The following is a 20,470-nucleotide window of genomic DNA, read 5'->3' as shown; positions in this document are numbered from 1 at the left end:
TAAGGGTTACTAGGCTATAAGTTCCACAAAGGCAGGACCCGTGAGTTTTATTCATCATCACTTATGCCTAGATAGAGAGCAATGCTCAGCATATAGGATAGGATGATTTTTCAAATGAATGAATGAATGAATGAACTAATCAAGTTTGGTGTCAAAGTTAGGTCTAATTCCAAAGCCCATAAACCTTCCAGATATCCACTACTGTCTCTTACACACTCTTATTCCAACAGAAGGGACTGTCTTATTGCCAATTTCCTCAAAAATCTCTTAAGAAACAAGAGTGAAGAAGCTGACGTTGTGAGAGGCATTATTTCTGAATAAAAGTATGTGATTATAACCTCACTTTGAAAATTACCCAGCTGATAAACTGATCAAACAATCAAGTCAATCAAAGCTAAATTCATCATGTGTATGTCAATGTTTACAAGTAAGTAAATTTGTATGAATTTTAAGAAACGTATTTTAGGAAGGGAAGTGCCCCTCAGCCGTCCCAAAAGTCAATCTTGGGCCAAATTGTTTCAAATTATAGGCCACAACTTTTCACATATTTTTTAGAGAGAATTATTTTCCTAAGGTGACATTCCTTCATACATTTTTCAGAAGACAAATTCATGGGAAATAGCAGTCACATATCTGAAACTAATTATTAGAAGTTGAAAGGGAAGAGATTCAAAAAGATTTGAGTCTTTTTCTGAAAACATTTGGAAAGGACATTTTGTTATAAGAAAGATTTGAACCATGACAATCTATGTGTTTCCTGTCATGGAGGCAGGCATCATACTGATATTCAGATTCTTCCAAGTTCGGCTGGGAGCTGGGAGGCTGGATGGTCCATTAAAAAACATCATAGATGGAAACAAATTTCAGGTCTGTCTGTAATTAAATTCAAGTTTGGAAAATCAGCTGGACCTTCTAAATATCAGTTTTCCCATCTGTAATATGGGATTAAAAGTGCCTGGTCTACTTAACTGACAGAGTTGTAGGCAATATAAATATAAAATTGAAAGAACTGTCAAAGCACTACACAAATGCAGTCTCATAAACATTGTCCCTTCCCTAAAAGATGCTTCTCATCCATTCCCATCTAAACAGAAGAACAATCTTCAAGGAATCGAGTTGCTGTTGGGTTTTCTCTGTGTCATCATTTTATAGAAACACAGAATTGAGTGACTTGTCAAGAATTCTCCAGGTCAGGCTGCCTTTAAGCACCCTGGAAAGAAAATTGTCTTCATTCATCTAGAGTCTGCCTCTTGGAAGCTTCCAGATGGTCCTGAAGTTTTGAACTTCCATGAAGCTTCTAGAATCATATATCTCCTATAGATTTGAGTATATGACTTCCAAATCTTGAGGTGGAAGCCCCCATTAGTATCTTTCCCAAAGTAAAATCAAGGAGGCTGTGGCCAGGATTAGCTTTGGGAGTATCTTTCCAACCAGGGAGGCCCCTGAGACCTAGGGTTAAGCTTAGACTGCAGTGTTCTTCCTCTGGGCCCTACCTTGGGTTAAGGAGATGGTTGGGAATGGGCCTGGCTCCCAGGAAGCCAGCTGCCTTCTTCTGGCTGAGCACTGCAGCTGCTGCTCTCTCTCGTGTTGCTAGGGGCAGATCTCCAGCTTTGGGCTAAAGTGGATAATGATCTCTGGTCAGGGCCTTCAGAGTTGGGACACCCCTTGAATGGCTCTAAGTGCAAACTAAGATGAGTAGAGGGTGTGTAGGAGAGGACAGGTGGAATGCAGACAGCCAGGTTCACGTTTGAGGGTTACCTGGAGTAAGGTAACAGAGGGCAGTGGAGATGTTTGCCAACAAAAATAATAGTTATCATATATTTATTCAACCCTTCTTATGGGCCAGGTACTTTAAATATATCACCTCATTTAATCTTTATAACAGTGTAAAGTATGATTAAAAAGCATCGTAGATGGAAACAAATTTAATCCTTCTAGGTAGATATCATGGTACCCCTTTTACAGATGAGTAAACTGAGGCACGGAGTCTCATTTCCACAAAATATTTATTGAGCACCTATCATTTTTCAGACACTGAGAATATAGTGACAAATACAGCACATTACTGTTGAAGAAGTAATGACCAAGAGGAGGTCACATAACTTCCCCAGGACATTGTCCCTGACAGGATTTAAGAGCCAGAATTTAAGAATAATCTGGGGCTTCCCTGGTGGCGCAGTGGTTGAGAATCTGCCTGCCAATTCAGGGGACACGGGTTCTCCAGCCCTGGTCTGGGAAGACCCCACATGCCGTGGAGCAGCTAGGCCCGTGAGCCACAACTACTGAGCCTGGGCGTCTGGAGCCTGTGCTCCGCAACAAGAGAGGCTGCGATAGTGAGAGGCCCGCGCACGGCAATGAAGAGTGGCCCCCGCTTGCCACAACTAGAGAAAGCCCTCGCACAGAAATGAAGACCCAACACAGCCAAAAATAAATAAATAAATAAATATATTAAAAAAAAAAAAAAAGAAAAGAATAATCTGTATGCTGGAAGCCTTCCTACCTGGAAGCTTCATTCATTCGTTGGTTCATTCAGTTAAGAGTCAAGTATTGAGCACCTACTGTGTTCCGGGCAGGATGCCAGGGGTAGAGCAGATAAAACCATGAGCCAATCAGGCAGAGTCAGCTCCCACCTTCACAGAGCTTAAACCCTGTGCTGCCACAGGGGTGCGGTTCACCAGGGGAGAGCTGCTGTCCTCCCCTCCCAAGGAACTCTGCCACTGATTTTAGGCTGGTCTCCAAGGCCCTAGTTCATGCCGGTTTTGTGGTTATGTCAGGCATCACAATGGGGACGTTTCTAGCTGATTTTTCTTTCCATTTATGGACAAAAACATTTTCTTTGGGAAAATGCCGGTGCTGGACAGATGAGATCATTCATAAGTGAGAGAAATATAAGTAAGTAAATTAAATAAAATGAAAGGGACAGAGAGCCCGTATTTCCAAAGTGGGTACCCCTTGAGGTCCAGGCTCTGGGTCTCCGTAACACACATCCTCTGGGCTGAAGGTAGCAAAAGAGCCGGCTTTGTCCTGGGGCTGCATCAGAGCCCACGCAGGATCCATGCACATCACTGTGCCGTCAGCTGCCCATGCTTCACTTGGGTTTGAATCGTATTTCTCTGACCCCATTAACAGGATTGTGTGGGATGTGTGTATATTTGATTAAGCCTGATTGCCACCGCAGAAGCCGAGCTCTCTGCGCAAAAGCCTGCTGAAATCTTAGGGGTTAGCAGCCCCCTAGCTCCATCTGTTGACTACTCCCCGCAACTGTCATTGCCTCGCCAAGAACCCTCTTAAGCGTCCCAGAGGCTCTGATTCTCTTCGTTCAAATTTCCTTTAGCTTTTGACCTCAGGGTTAATTGTAGGATTAAATTATATATGACTAACCCTTGCACTGCTGACAGTAATATTCTATTTCTTCTTAGTATTCAGAAAGGAAACTGTTGGTGCCATTCTTTATTATTTTTTAAATTTTACTGAAGTAGAGTTGATTTACAATGTCGTGTTAATTTCTGCTGTACAGCAAAGCGACTCAGTTACACATATAGATTCTTTTTCATATTCTTTTCCATTATGTTTATCACAGGATATTGAATATAATTCCCTCTGCTGTACAATAGGACCTTGTTGTTTATCCATCCTATATATAATAGTTTTCACCTGCTAATTCCAAACTACCAATCCTTTCCTCCCCACGCCCCTCCCCCTTGGCAACCACAAGTCTGTTCTCTATCTCTGTGAGTCTGTTTCTGTTTTGTAGATATGTTCATTTGTGTCGTATTTTAGATTCCACATATAAGTGGTATCATATGGTATTTGTCTTTCTCTTTCTGGCTTACTTCGCTTAGTATGATCATCTCTATTTGCATCCATGTTGCTGCAAATGATGTCATTATTTCCTATTCATACAACAGAGGTGGACTGATGTTTGTGTGGTTAGACTCCTGACAGAAAAGCTGTAGTCATTGTCACACCTATTACTTTTGTCACATCTCCTGGCTATTGTCCTATATCCTGGCTTTCACCACCTTTCCGGTGTCCCTAAAAAGCCCATTCACACCCCCCTCCACTCTCAGTGATGGCTGTATGTTCCCTCCTTTTCTGGGGTTTGTCTGGGATGTCTCACCATAGCACTGAAATCTTCTCTTTGCTATTTACCCAGCTCTTTTCTGTAATTCTCCCAAGTTATATCTGCATATCACATCTCAAGCGACTCAAGTATTTTGATGAATGGAAGAATGGATATCTACCCATCTCAGCCTCTATTTTTCCATAACAAATAGGTACCAATGATGAAGCCGGAATTTTTCTTAAACTGCTTTTAGGTCAAATTTAGCCTTGATAGACTGGGTTGCCAGATTTAGGCTTAATAACATAAGGGAAAATTCTTAGCCTATTTCCCGGCATAAAACACAATTTAATAAATGTTTATTTTCTTCCTTCCTTGGAAGAAGTCACTTAGCCTAGACTGTCTTAGAGAGTCTCCATTCTTAGATATACATGAGCCTGAACTCAAGATGAGAGCAATCAGAGTTCTGCACATGGGCATCTCCACCTTTCCGAAGCAAACCAATATGGCAGACCTTGTGAGACAATAGAATCCTGGAGCGAAAATGGCCCTTTGAGATCATCTCTATTGACCCTTAGGCAATTTTACAGGCTTTAAAATAGATTAGTAATGTTAAAAATAAGCAGACAGGGCTTCCCTGGTGGCACAGTGGTTGAGAGTCCGCCTGCCGATGCAGGAGACACGGGTTCGTGCCCTGGTCTGGGAAGATTCCACATGCCACGGAGCGGCTGGGCCCGTGAGCCATGGCCGCAGGGCCTGTGCGTCCGGAGCCTGTGCTCCGCAACGGGAGAGGTCACAACAGTGAGGGGCCCGCGTACCACAAAAAAAAGAAAAGCAGACAGTGAGGTGATGGTCATTGCCGGAAGATCTCACCTTGGTGTTTTTCTTGAGCAGTCTCCAGTGAGCTAACCATGTTGACTCATTGTGCCCAAGAACGATCCCCTTCCCAAGAAATGATCCACTTCTCCCAAGAACTGATCTGCTTCCCTAGGGTTCGTCTCCTTTGATATATCAGTTGTTTTAAAAAAAAATTGCCACTGACTTAGAGTGGCCCTTAAAGAGACACTGCAGGCCTCTTGTGAGATCCCGTAAGTTTTAAATTGGGACAACTCCCTTCAGAAACCACAGTGCATCTAAACACAGGTATGCCAAACAAGAGGGGGCTTGGCCTACGGCAGAAAGCACAGGCTTTGGAGTCAGGCACACCTGGATGTGAGTTTGGAGCCTGACACTTTCTGGTTGTAGAACCTAGTGTCAGGGAATACAGCAACTTCTCTGATCCTCGATTTCCAAATCTGCAAAATGGGAGAGTAATACCTATCACTGGAGATTGCTGGGGAAGTAAAATGACTTCATGTATACAAAGTGCCTGGCACATAATAATCACCAAGTGCCATTCATTTACATTCCTTGTGGCACATTCGAACATCACAGTGTCAGACAGTTTCAAAAGATATGTTATTGATTCCCTATCATGTCATTGAGAGTGGGAAAGGGTTTCGGAGAAGGCTTTGCTAACAACACAAACTAAAATTTTTTTCATGGTGGTCTACAACCACTGACAGAAATAGATTTCCTGATAAATACAATAAAGAAGGCAAAAGAATGGCACTTTGCTGTTGTCTTAAATGTTGAATTCCACTTCTGCTGTGTTACTAAATATGCCTTGTCTTACTTGGAACTATATTTACACAAGATTTTCTCTTTTAATTTACTATCGTATTTTTAGCATCTCTCATGTATTTTATTAGGTGTCTTACATACATTTTTCTCACTTAAGGCTCCCAATAATCTACAGAAGGAGTGTTGTTTTTCCAAGATTACAGATGAATCTCAGTGAAATTAAGTGACTTTTCTGAGGTGACACAGGCTTACCTGACACAAAGCGCCCTCTGGATTTTGGAGGGTGTGTGTGTGTGTGTGTGTGTGTGTGTGTGTGTGTGTAAGGCTGGCTTTTTTATGTTCATGTTACTATGTTTAACAGGCATGAACTGTGAGTTCTTTTTCCCATGACAAAGGTGACTGGTGCTCAACAGCTATTTCTTGTATAAATAAATCTTCTCTTTCTCTTCAGACCTTACTTGTAATCAGCACTGTGTCTGTGATATAGCTAGCAAAGTCCAAGTTTGGAATTTTCCTCTCTTGGCAAAGTATTTATTTTCAGTTTTGCTCTGCTAACCATGTAGGATGACGGGAAGGGTCATGTACAGTCTCTTCTTACCAGCCTTGTACTGTCTGGCCCTTATCTACCCTCCAGCCTCCACACTAACTACTCTCCGCCAGGTTCCCTACTTTCCAGCAACACTGGGCTTCTTCCAGTTCTTCATGGTGCCATGATTCTTGGGCTCTTCACATGTTGCTCCATCTGCCTGGAGCACCAGCCCCTTTTACCTATTCTTCAAATCTTAGCTAAAACTGAACTTCTTCCAGAAAACCCCTTTGGCCCCCTGTTTCAGTTATCTAGTGCTGTAGAACGAACCTCCTCGAAAGTTAGGGGCTTAAAACCACCACCATTCATTTGTTTGTGAGTCTGCGATGGAGTTGGGCTTGGTGGGGACAGCTCAGTTCTGCTCCACATGGCTTTCGCTGGGCTAGCTGGCTGAGGCCGGAGGATCCCAGGTGGCTTCACTTGTACGTCACTTATACCTCAGCTGAGATGGCCGGCTGGGACTCACTGTCTCCCCACGAGATTTCACTAGCGGGACTTCTCTACGTGGTGGTTGACTTCTAAGACGGTGAAAATGGAAGCCACAAGGCACCCTAAGGACTATGCTTGGCAGTCATATGGTGTCCCTTCTGTCACATTCTACTGATCAGAGCAAATCACAGGGCCAGTACAGATCAAGAGGAGGGAAAATAGACTCCGTTTCTTGGAGTGACAAGTGCTTAGAGGATTGGAAGGAAAAGCCGGTGGCTGTCTTTGGAGCAATCTTCCACACCCTCCCAGACTAGATAGTTCTGACTGTTATATAGAGCACCACACCCTTCTTTGTAAAACTGAGAGCACTTGTAAGTGCTTATTCTATGTCTGTTGACATTCTCCTGTCACCTCCCACACCAGCCTGTAAAATCTATTAGAACAGAAATCCCGTCTGTCGTGTTCATTGCTAATTATAAATACGGAGTGAATGAATGAATGAATGGGTGAGCGTATTGTAGTCCAGACACACAATACAAAGCGGTTCTCACACATGCAATAAGTGTAGTGTTCCTTTCTTGTTGCTCATAAGCTTGATACTTAAAGTCCTGTGGCCCTCCCCCTCTCCTCTGGAAATAGTGACGTGTATGTCATGAGGATTGAAATTTGGCAATCTCTAAAGGCACAGAAAAGCTTATGGTCCTTTAGACAGCTTGGAAAATTCTGACTTCTCTAGGCGGAAAAGGCAATGATCCTGTTGTCAGCAATCTTTCTTAAAGTTTTTGTGACTTGTTTTGGGTGCCTGGAAAGCTGTTACTGCAATATTAGAATATCTTGCCTTGTTGATGTTTGTCTAGAAGTGACTGTTTTGGAAACACATTGGAAAACCCCTTCGCCCTTCCCCATCTGTCTTTTTTTTGTTCTAAATATTAACAAAAACCAGAAGGGGATTTCAAGAGAACAGCAAAACCAAACATGGCTATGTAGCATTCATGGGAGTTTGTTTTAGAAACTCACGTTTCAAATGCTAAATTAACTGCAGGTTTATGCAAGGGAAAAAGAGAAATTTCTTAAACCAGAAAAAAAAAAGTAAGCCAGGGAAATCAATCAATGTCCATTTTTTGGATGTTCTTTTCCATGAAAACAGAACAGGATGTGAGGCACAGGGAAATTGGGACTTTTTCAGCCAGGGCAAGTCTTAAAAAATCTGGTTTTGACCTATGAGTCATTTGATGCACAGATGCCAAATCTGGGGCCTCACTGGTCCCTGCCCATCTCCTTGGCCTTCATCTGCCTGAGCAACTGAGCCGGGCCGAGGCAGATGACAAGCAGAAGTTGGATTATCAGCCACTGTTGCATTGTGTCTCCCATGTTCCTCTCCATATTAATTATGCTTAGGTGCCAGGAGTGTTTGCAAGCATTTCTAAGAATAAATGAATGCCTGTTGGCAATAATGCTTCATTGCAAACTTTAAAAAAAGGCTTAATAAGGAAGAACTCTGATTTGCTTCAAATTCCTATAAATATATATATATATATATATATATATATATATATATATATACACACATATGTTTGTTTATGTGTGTGTGTGTATGTATAACTTTTCTTTTTCAGCAACTTGAAAAGATAGTCTGGAAATAGAAGAATGAGGCAAGCATGGCCTCTTAGCATCCTAGAATAAATACAGCATCTCAGAGCTCAGAGAGGCATGTTTTTCATTTGGATTTCTAGGCCTAAGTTTATCATTTATTTCTGTATAAATACATATAAACAAAGTTTCTAGGCAACCATCATGAAATAAAGCAACTAGCTCTGAAAAGCAGAGTAATGATGTTCATTTTATTCTTATTTTTTGCTACTTAGAAAATCTCTCCCACTCTATACTCACCAACTGCCCCCCATACCTTCCTTGATAAAAACAATAGTAAGTTAATAGGTTTTTTTACCACCAAACAGGGAAAATTTTCTTGAGCCTCAACACATTATCAGAGGCAAATGCCTTCACAAAATTCCATCAAGGTAGCACCCTAAATTGGTGAGTCTTTCCAACCAAAACATAAATCAAAGACTGCAGGTGATTTCACTGGCTTCTGACATCATGTGCCTCAGTGCAGGTTTCTTTCATCGCTGCATGGTTGCCTAGCAACCAGCCCCACTCCTTCCTGCTCTTTTGCTTACATTGGTCCTCACAGGTTTTTTTTCTGTTTGTTTTGCCCCACAGAAGCAGGATCTGAACACCCAATACCTGCAAGGATGCCTTAGAAGTTGTCCAGGATAGTGTGGCAGTCCTCAGACGCCAAGCTGTGGAGTCTCTCCCTCATTTGGGAAATGATGGGGAGCCACTGCTATTCTGAAGCAGCGACAGGATAAGAGCTGGCTCCTGCTGAGGAAGTTGTGAGTAACAGACCACAGCGATGACCATCAGAATGGAAAAGAGGGTGTGGATGAGACTCATGTGCCTGCAGGAGAAGCAGCGCCAGGCTGTGAGGGCCCTGGAGATACCAACGGTGTAGGCATAGCTTCAGACCTAGGGGCGGGGCCCTCTACAGGAGCAGCGAGTCAGGAAGGTGTGTGCCAAGTTAGACATAATGAATCTGAAGTGTCAGAGGAACAGAGAGGTCAAGATGCCCACATTTTTTCCCAAAGTGTCCTCCAGGAGGTCTGTCACCAGAGAGGCTATTCCAGGAACAGGAGCTTTACTCGGTGACTTCCTTCAAATCATAAAGATACTGCGAGGAAGTGGACACATTGGGACAGCTGTTAGTGATTTCTTCAGAAGCCCCACCATGCCACCACCCACCCACAGGGCTGTCACATGACCCAGGCTGATCCGAGCGTAGCACCTCCTCCCACTGGCCCCATGATTGGTCCAAGCTGGGCAGGGGTCCTTGGCTGAGGAATCAAATTCCCTGGAAATGTCTTCAATGGAAGCTCAAAGAACAAAGGTTTTTATCTGGAAAGACTTGAGTCTAGAGCATGTTCCCTGCTGTTGAATGCTGCCCATCTTCAGAAGGAGAGAATGAAACCAAATTTCAGAGTCAGCAAAGAAGAGAACCTGACAGTCCTGGTAGTGATCCAGTCCTTGAATCCAGCCAGCTCTGAGGTGAAGCTTTTCCTTGGCTGGGCCCCATGAGCTAACAAGAGTTCCTTTGTGGATGAAGCAATTCAGGTTGAGTTTCTATCACTTGCAGCTTAAGGAGTTCTGAGCAGTATCGTATTGCCATCTTGATTTTACAGAGAGGGGAAATGATGCTCAGAGAAGTTAGCTAAATCCCTTGTGATCACAAGAACACATTAGGGTACAAGCTTCGGAACCTGAGTTTGCCTGGAACCCAAAGCCAGTGTTCTTTTCTTTTTTTTCTTTTTTTTTTTTTGCAGTACGCAGGCCTCTCAATGTTGGGGCCTCTACTGTTACAGAGCACAGGCTCCGGACGCACAGGCTCAGCAGCCATGGCTCACGGGTCCAGCCGCTCCGTGTCGTGTGGGATCTTCCCAGACCGGGGCACGAACCCATGTTCCCTGCATCAGCAGGCGGACTCTCAACCACTGCACCACCAGGGAAGCCCCAGTGTTCTTTTCTTTATACCATTCTGCCTCTCAACTTGTCCCACAGCTGTGGTGCTCAAGAGAAGAGGTAAATAAACAGGTGTGTCTGGATCTCTGCACATTGTCCGTAATCCTCTAATGAAACCATCTGTGACATTTTTAAATGCCCGATGCCGTGGAAAACAGGAGGTCTGTTCATTTTACAAATGTTCTCCATTCTTCTTTCAATGACAACTCTTCCACCTGCTCCAGCTTTACAAACAAAACACCTACTTTCAGCTTGAGAAGAACCATCAGACAGGCTATTTGCAGCTTGCCACTTAAAGGGAGTGTGAGAGAACTTTGTGTTTTGGGGCACAAGTCTTCACTAAGGACCAGGGTGGAGAAGGGGAAAAATGCTCTAAATGGGGCAGCCATCCACCTTCCAGCTTGCGAAGAACAGGAGCTGACTCAGTTGAAGAAAGTGTGGCTGGGGATTCAGGATTGCATAACATCATGAAACCTTCTCTCTAGAACATTCTTGTTAGCATGTGTTGGTTCCAGCAAAGACAACTTCTGAGCTTGTTCGGTCCAAATTTCAGATTCACAGAAGACAGATACTGCTTCGCACAGGACGGATCAGAGGACAAACCCTAAATTACTCACCCAGGGAGGGGGCCAGGGTCACACAGGTCAGCGGGACCATAGGGGCCAGAGGAGAGAGGGTGGTGGTGAGTCAAGCAGACATCCTAGGAGAGGTTCTCTGCAGCATGATGGTGGCCCGGAGGTGGTGATAACATACTCTCTAGCTCTGCGGGCAGGGCCTTGGGAGGACCGAGAGATCATGGCAGATGTTACTTGCCTATGAGCAAATGTGAGACACAACCTGGAGACCCAGCAACATGAACGATGAGGCAGCTAGTGTGGTTAAAAATGAATAGTAATTGTTATCAGTTACTCAGCCCACATGTACACAGCCCCGTCCTCAGCTCTTACTTGTGCTAACTCATTTAATCCTCACCACCACCCTATACAATAGGCACTACTGCACTGGACAAGTGAGTAAACCAAGGATGGAGAGATTGAGTGACTTCAAGGTTACACGCAACGGAGAGCAACGTCTTGGCTTTGAACCCAGACACTTCAACTCCAGAGGCCCTGTGCCTTACAGTATTTTACTCAGCAAATGCGGCAATGAAACATGGGTATTGCTCTTATAGGGGCCCCATTTGAAGCCACAGATTACAGTCAGGCCTGCTGGGGGCATTTGGCTTGTGTTCTGTGTTGCTTTAGATCAGCCTTATTCACCACTTGACAAAACACATCCAAGGAGTAGTTAATTACTCAGAAATACTTTACTCTTCAGAATCCACATATGTCCTCACATATGAAACTGTCCACATCCTTGTGGCTACAACAACCTTTCTCTGTTGTAACCCATAATGATGATACCATTACATCCCATAGCATGCAATCACTCTGTCTCATGTACAGATACTCAACTGTGTCATCCAGGGGCTTGTCCAAAGGGTACCTAAGTCTGGACTCGTATATTCACAGAACCACCCAGTCCTTTCTAGAGGAAGGCATGGTGCACACCTGCTGGGATTTTGTGTTTATTTAGAAGTTGCTGCTACTGTTGTTTTTAGTTCTTCCTCTGGCATTCGTCTTAATGGTCCAAATAGCATTTACTTTTGAACTAGACCTTACCATGCTGATATACATCTGCTAGAGGCTTTCCTAAGTCAACAAGTATGGATTTGTACACACATATCCAGAGTCAGGAATGGGGCTGGAGGGTGAAGCAGCAGCTTGTGCAAGTGGGTTTTAAACAGATAAACCACCAGAGGGAACTATACAGGAATGCATTCAGGGAATGGAGCAATTCATATTCACAATCCCGGAAGAGTCAACGAATAAGGTCTTTATCCAAGAAAGACTGTGGTCTGGGGCTACATTTCTGTCATGAAGAAGATTTCCCATCTAATTCCTGCATGTTTAGCTAATTATATTTTCTCAGCTCCCCTTAATTATACAGACCAGACTCTTTATGACTAGAAATAAACTCAAAAAGAGAAAGAGCATCAAAGAAAAATCGTCTGTGACAAAGAGTCATAAATTGAAAGAAACCAACAAATTAAGTAGTCTAGTCACAGTCACAATTCACTTGTTGCAGTTCATCTTCTGAATTCAATTAGTTTTAGCACTGACTGTAATGATAAGCATTTTTAAAAATTGGAGGCAAAGTATTTTGGTTGTTTTCTATTCTTTTTTCTTTTTTGAGTAAGCAGTAAAGGAAGATACCAATGCTAATTTCCAAATCCTTTAAAGGAAAAGTTCATCAACTGGAGAATGCGGTCCAGAAAATCCTTTGGTAGTGCTCATTTTTTTAAATTAATTTTTAACTATACAAGTAATACATGAATACATTCTCCTTGTTAAAAAAAAGTCCCCTTTGAACAACACCCACAGTCTTCCCCCACCCTCCATCTCCCTGGCGATAATCAGGATTTCCTGTTAGTGTGTTTTCTTCTGGACTCTTCTCTAATTGTTTATGTAGGTGATGATACCCTATCTGAAGGACACATTTCCCTTATACCTTCCAATCAGCCAGGCTTGTGTGAGGCCTTACAAGACATTGTAAAAAGCACTGGGCTTGGATTTTGTTGGCCTACATTTGAATCTCTACTCTGTTCCCTGTTATGTGGCTGACTTTGGAAAAGCCATGTAAAGTGCCCTGCAAATGGGATTAGCAAAACCTGCTTCACACATGTGCTCGTTCATTTATTCTACAAATATTTTACTGAATTCCTTCTAAGTGCCAGGCACCTGGGCAAAGCTCTGGTCTAAGGTGGCTCACAAAGAAGTAAACAGACAATTAAAATATGATATAGTATAATAAGGATCATGTTCCAGAAGTACAGAGTGCTCTGGGATCATGGCACCCAGGAGTCAGGGATGGCTTCCTGGAAGAGGTGATGACTAAACTGCAATCTGAATGATAAGAAGACATAATCGAGCAAATAGGAGTTTGGGGTGTGGATCAATGTGTTGGAAGTTTGGGGAGGTAGAAGCAGTTTTCTAGACAGAGAAAGTGTTCTGTCCAAAAGCTCCCTGGCTGAAGAGAATGAAATACATTTTAGATTAAAAAAAAAAAGTTCAGTAAGCTGAAGCTTGGTTGAAACAGATAATTTGGAGGGGACATAGCTAAAGATGAGGTGGGAGAGCTTGGCAAGGACTTTATATACCATGTGAGGGAGTCAGAGCTGATACCATGGACAGTGGGGAGCCACTCAATTTAGCCAGGTGCATGCTGTGTTCAGATTTGCCCTGGAAATGGTGAGTGCTAATAATATTAGCTATTTCTCACACACTATATTCCTTTAGCCAACATAGCCTGCACTGTTGTCAACAGTGGTTGCTATCTAAGAACCAATTTCCAAGAGAAGAAGGAAAAGAAAGAGAAGGCTGGCTGGGGAGGGGCGGTGTGACAATTGCCAGTGGTCATTTGGAATCAATACTCCTTTACTTGAACCCTTCATCCCAGTGGTCGCTGTGGAGTCCAACTGTGACTTTCACCTTTTTCCTTCCCTAAAACCAGAGACCGAGAAAAGATTGAAGGAGAAAGACAGGCAGATTTCCCTAAATCTGCCCAGGAGCACAGAATCCAGAGACTCAGGGCTCCAGGTCATCGCTGGTCCTGTCCTGTTGGGAGAATTTCTGCTGTTTAGGTAACCCCCTGGGACTCACGTGAGCGGGATCATCGCGTTAGAGGCCAGGCTCCACTGATCTCACACATGACGCCTGGAGCCTTGCTGCTCTCAGGATCTCTTTCAGCACAGGACCAGGTCATCAGACGGGAGAAGAAGACTACAATTCATGTGGCATGTTCTTGATGAGGCCACCCCTCATTTCTCCTCATTACACTCTCCACATCTCATGTATTCATTGTTAAAGAGGAGGGAGATGCGAGGCAGGGTGTGAAGAAAATGGTTGACATTGCCATCTTTTCTAGCTCACACATCCCATGATACTTGCATTTGGTGAACCTGCCCAAAACAGCTCAGTAGAAGCCAGTGTCTCCGATTCTCCTGGGAAAATCGCTACCTTCATAGGGTGCTAGAAAGCGCACTGCACCAGTCCCAGCCAGATGTCTACCTGGGGATGAAGCCACAGAAGCATCAGCAGGAAGACAGAGATAGTGCCATGGGACGTCTTGAAATATTAATTGAGGCATTTTCCCTTCTCGTCATTAGAACCAGACCAGACTTACTGTGCTAAGGAAGGGAAGACACAAAGGAACCCCAAGAGAACAGTTCCATTCTTGACTTTGAGTTCCAAGAGTCTTAAAGTCATGGTTCTCAGTTGCAAGAACCAAGCAATAGGGTGGGAGTTGGGAAGGGGTAGATTTCTTTGGATTCCAAAAGCTTAGCTTTAAATATCTGGTGCCAAACCTAGAGGATTCAGAGCCTAGAACAGAGGTCAGCAAACTCTTCTGTAAAGGGCCAAAGTCCTCATCTCAATGACTCAACCCCGCCATTGTGCAGGCAGCTCACAGACAGTAAGTAGACAAATGAGTGAGCTGTGTTCCAATGTAACTTCATTCACAAAAACAGGCTTCAACCAGATTTGCCACATGAGCCTTAACCTAGGGTGTTTTTGGAAACCAGAGAATAGGAAAGAATAAGGTCCTTTTCTCTTATTCGTCTGGGGGGAAAGTTTTAGAAGGGAATGGAACAGGAAAGCAAGGAAATGGAAGTGCTAGTGTAGCCTTCATCTCTTTGCCCTCACCTGAGTGGACAAGGGAGGTGGTAATAAAATCTTGGATGGGCTTGGAGATTTGGAAACAGAGGGCCTTGTACCCATTATTCTTCCTAACTGTAGGAGGAAACAGTCCTAAAGAATACCCCCACATCATCATAGGATGGCCAGAGGAGAGCAGAAAAGGCTGTGTGGTGAGTTTAGCACAGAGGGTCTGGGTCAGCCCTCCCACACCCCCAGGTCTTCCTTGCCTCCCACAGTACAAAGAGGAAATCTGAACTTTCCACATGCCCAAGTAGGGGTGTGGAAGGAGTCTTGGAGAGTCCTGATCTGGTCAAGAGGATGGCGAAGAGTGAAGAGAGAAGACCCCATAGCAGAGCCAGCAGGTGTGACGCACAGAGGGAAATCACTTTGGTCGGAGCCAAGTGGATGCTTGGTCAGCAGAAGACCTCACCTAGCTCCCAAGCAGTCCTCAAGACTGGCCTTGCTAAAAGAAGGGACAAGTAACATTAGTGATGGATGTCCGGGGAAGAGAATCCGTGGAGCTCAGGCTTCTTTCCCGGCACCATCACATGTGTGATGATATACAAACTCCTCGGCTTAAGTTCCTGCTGGGAAAGAGGAAAGAAGAGAAAGAGGGAATCAGAGATTGTCTAGGGATTGAAATATTAATTGAGGCATTTGCCCTTCTCATCATTAGTACCCAGAGGGACATAGGGTCTAAACTGGAATCACCTGGAATTGGCAAGATTTGGCTTTCTATCACAGCATGAGAAGAGGCTCTTTGAGAATGATCCTAAGTTCAAGTATAGGGAAACAAAGTTATATTTGGGAGCAGCAGACTTTGTGACTATGAAATTGAACTTAGCTGTTTAGGATAAGAAGGGAGAAACCAAGGCAAGAGCATGAAAATGTGCGCAGGTCCCTAAGGTAGACAGTGTTTGCACCTCAGGGACACATTCAAGTCTGTCCTGGGTTTCAGGTTATATAGACGGTCAACTTGACCCCATCACTGAGGCCTGATGGAGTCTGAAGAAGGCATAATTTTTGAGTGGAGGATTGCAAGGCCTCAGAGGCTAAGGTGTAGAGTCTTTCTGAAGTCTGTGGGTTCGGCTGGTCCATACCTGCAAGTGTGTCCAGCCTGTGTAGGTGTCCTCACTTCAAACAAACATTGACATCTCGGGGGCAGAGACGGGGAGGCCCTGAGTGCTTAGAGTTTCCAGCAAATTTCTTTTCACAGCTTATGATTCACAGAGTAAGTAATTATCCAGCATCTGACACGGGGCTTGCATATAGCAGTTTGAATTAATTAATTAGTTAATGAATACCTCTACCATTTCCTCCTGGTTCAGTTATTTGCTCATCTTGTCATTGTCTCATAGCAATTATGCCACACTGTAATTATTTGTTGAGCTCTTTGTCTCCCCAGGTGAACTCAAGGGCAAGGACTGTGCCTTTATTACTTTTAGCTTCTATTTATGCAAATAGATAAAACGTAAAATGAATTTCCAAATACTCGATCCATCACTGTTTCCTGAGAGAGAGGCGGGAGTGCAGGGACACTGAGTGGTTGGCTCAGGGCTGACCGAGTCCCGGCAGGGTGGGTGACGGGGCTTGTCTTCTGCCAGCCACATACCGCTGTCTTTCCCAAGTTCCATTTCACAACCTGTTTTAAATATGTAGACCCATAGTTTAAATCATTGAAGACACTGTCTTAGATGGAATATTTATAGCATTTTAAGGTATTTTTGTGTTTTCATTCTATCTCAGATTATTTCCACAAAAGGACTCTCAAAATTTGGATCGGTGATGATCAACACTGAACTTTACACAGAAAATGTACAACTGATGTGAATTGATTGGGGATGAATAACCTGCTCCATCACAAGGAAGAGTTAAGACAATTTTTGCTGAGAACATAGCATAGACTTATCACTAGCATCACAAAACAGTCCCCACTAACTACAATAGTTAGAGGTAGAACTAGATGATAAATTAAATTGATGGTCCACCTCTATTAGTTTTCTATTCTGCTGTAACAAATTACCACAAACTTCTTGGCTTAAAACAACACAAATTTATTATCTTACAGTTCTGGAAATCAGAAGTCCTAAAATCAAGGTGTCAGCAGGGTTACATTTCTTCTGGAGGCTCTAGAGGAGAATTCATTTCTGTGCCTTTTCCAGCTTCTAGAGGCTGCTTGCATTTCTTTTCTCATGTTCCCTTCCTCAAATCATTCTGACCTCTGTTTCTGTCATCACATCTCCTTCTCTGACTCTGACCTTCCTGCCTCATTCATATAAGGATCCTTGTGATTACATTGGGACTGCCTGGGTAATCTAGAATAATCTCCCCACCTCAGCATCGCTAACTTAATCACAACAGCAAGTCCCTTTTTCCATGTATGGTAACATATTCACAGGTCCCAGAGATTAAGACATGGACATCTTGGGGGTGTGGGGGGTATTATTTAGCCTATAATACCACCCTTGACATGATGTCAGAACCAGAGCAAGCCTGCCACAGGAAGGCATCCCTTGATCTGCCTGACCCTGGATGAGAAACTTAAGGTCTGGAATAACCAGAAAAATAAGCAGCTATAGCTCTTCTCATCCTTTCCTCTCCCTTTGCTCCACCTTGTTCTACATTCAGTCCGAGATTGTCAGAACGCAATTAGAAAACAAGTGAGATTGGGACTGGGGGACCAGCAGAGGCACACTGCATCCTGGGAAATGTATTTCCTACAAGTAAAGTGCTGTGGGAAGGGCTGGTGACCAGGAGACCCTAATAGAAGTGCACTCTGGTAGTTGTAAGCTGTCGTGTCCTAGCTCCGCCAGAGAATCTGAGGACAAGGTAATGGAGATAGGGATGCAGACTGCCTCTAGTCAGGAGAACTGACTAAGATAAAAGACAGCTAGAGAGGGTATTGTGAACATCCTCCTGCCATTTAGCTAAGGAGCTGAAAGGGGGCTTTGGTCTCTTCTTTTGGTTTGGCTTCTTTCAGTCTGGGAGTCCACCTAAACAGTCTAGAGAGATCTTTTCATATCTGACCCACAACTGAGAGCTAAATTCAAGTTTTATCCCTTGGCAATCCTAGGTCCAAGCCAAACAAGGAATAAGGATTTCCACTTATGTTATGAAAAATAAGGTAATTAGGACCAATCCACCCACTGAGGACAACCAGAAAAAGCTGGAAGAAAAAAAAATTTGTAAAGCATCAAAGAACAAACAAGTTAGTGAGGAATTTCTGGGTTCAAATCTAGGGAAGGATAAGAACTCAGAGAGGTAAGCCCAGTGTTCAAAGTTCCCTTTGTCCTGAAAGCATTTGCTGATACAAAAGAAACAACTGAATGCTGTGTCTGGCAGATATCCAGGCTCAAGAAGATAAAACTCAAAGCCCAGAGCCCACCAAAAATACATACTGTGTTAAAACATCCCCTATTTAAGCTGGGACCCCAAAGGGCCTTAGCCTCAGAATAAGGTGAACCAGAAGGAAACCTTGTAGTGACCCATAGCCTAGTTTTATCACATCTTAGCAGTGGGAGAAAACTCAAGACTTAAACTTAGATGAACAGAGTCCTGGACTAGAAACACCCCTAGGCACCCAGCAAAAATAAATGAAAAAGCTCTCAGGAAAGACATGTCCTCATCCTACGCCTCATAATTAATATTACAAAGAACTTTTCAAAAACAATGACCAGCACATAGTGAAAGATAACCAGACATACTCAGAAACCAGAAATTCAAACACCAGATTCCATAAGTAAAAAGGAGCAGAAAGACCAAACAACAGAAATAGATGTACAAAGACCTAACTACTAGAATTATCATATTCAAACTATAAAACAACTAGGCTTACTATGTTTTTAGAAATAAAACACAGGCTCAAAAGTTTCAGCAAGGACCTGAAAATTGCATTTTAAAAGTAATATGGCAGAGCTGAAAAAGAACCAAATAGAAATTATATAATTTTAAAATGCAATAAGTAAACTTAATAGCTCAGTAGAGGGTTTAACAGTAAATTGTACATAGCTGAAGAGAGACTTGGCAAAGTGGAAGATGGGAGAGAAGAAACTATTAGATGCAGCACAGAGAAACAGAGAGATGGAAAATACGAAACAAAAAATAAGAGACTCCAAGGATCCAGTGAGAAAATCTAACAGGTTTTGAAGTTCTGGAAGAAGAGAGGGGAAAGAATGCAGTAGAGGCAATATCTGAAGAAAGAAATAATTTGGATATGGATATCAGATTCCCTGAATATTCCATCAGAGATTAACTTCCTGAAACATTCCCAAATTAGTTGCCTGGTTAGTTCAGAGCACACAGGAGTCATCTAGGGGGCAGCGTTGCCTAATGCCAAACACCAGTCTGAACACTGCAGATATGAAAAAGTCCAAATGCTCTGGTGGAAGAGGATGCAGTTAGCCAGAGGCACAGGGGAAAGAGAGTTCCAACCTAAGTAAGTTGCATATGCAGAGGCTGGAAGACAGAAGGAGAGTAAGAGACAAAGACAGAGAGGGAGAGGGAATATGAATAACTCCTAAAAACAGAATGTCCGGGGCATAGAAGGGGAGGACAAGATGATTAAAAAGCCCCCAAAGGGACATGAAGAAACTCATGGACCATGAGGACATTAAGGTCTCATTCTGTGGGCTATGGAATTTAAAAAGGGAAGTTAGAAGAATCAGTCTGGGTAGAGTATGGAGAATTGATTAGAGTGGGGAGAGTGATGGCTGGGGACCACTAAGAGACTGTTGTAAGTCATCCAGGTGGGAGCTGAGCGTGACCTGCTTCAGGTAATGGCATTTAAGAAATGACAATACCTAATGTTGGAGCAGGTGCAGGAAATGGGCATTCTCAAACGCTGCTGTTGAGATAGTTGCAACTTTTTGGAAAGCAATTTAGTAAAATGTAACAAAACTTAAAAATGGATATAACCTTTGATTCAATAATTCCCCTTCTAGGATTTATTCTAAATAAATAATTAAGAATGTGCAGTTCATCACAATATTAATTATAAAAGAAAAATGTTGAAAACAACCTAAATGTCCAACACTGGGAATCAAATATATGTACACAAATAATACCTTAGACATTAAAAACATATTTTAAAAGATTCATTTTTTTCTTTATGCTTTTAGCTTTAAAATTTTTCTCTAATGTACATGGACTACTTTGTAATTAGGAACAAATCAATGAAAATGTTTAGAATTTATGAAAACATATACAAAAATTCACAAAGAACACAGGAATAAGTTTCAAAAATGAAAATTATGCAAGGCATATGCTTCAGCCACTAGAAAATAAAATTCAAAAGTAACACGATATGTATAACTCACTCCACCCAGGAGGGATGCAAGTAATACCACATTTTATTTATTTCTCAAATTAATTGGAACTGGTTTGAGTCCCCACATTCCAGACTGGTGAGAGGTCATGGACTTCATTCTTGGGCCTTTCTCTTATCCATGGGCCCTTACA

Source organism: Hyperoodon ampullatus, assembly GCF_949752795.1.
Source record: "Hyperoodon ampullatus genome assembly, chromosome: 17".
In the NCBI taxonomy this organism is placed as follows: Eukaryota; Metazoa; Chordata; class Mammalia; order Artiodactyla; family Ziphiidae; genus Hyperoodon; species Hyperoodon ampullatus.
Note: the sequence above shows the minus strand (reverse complement) of the source record.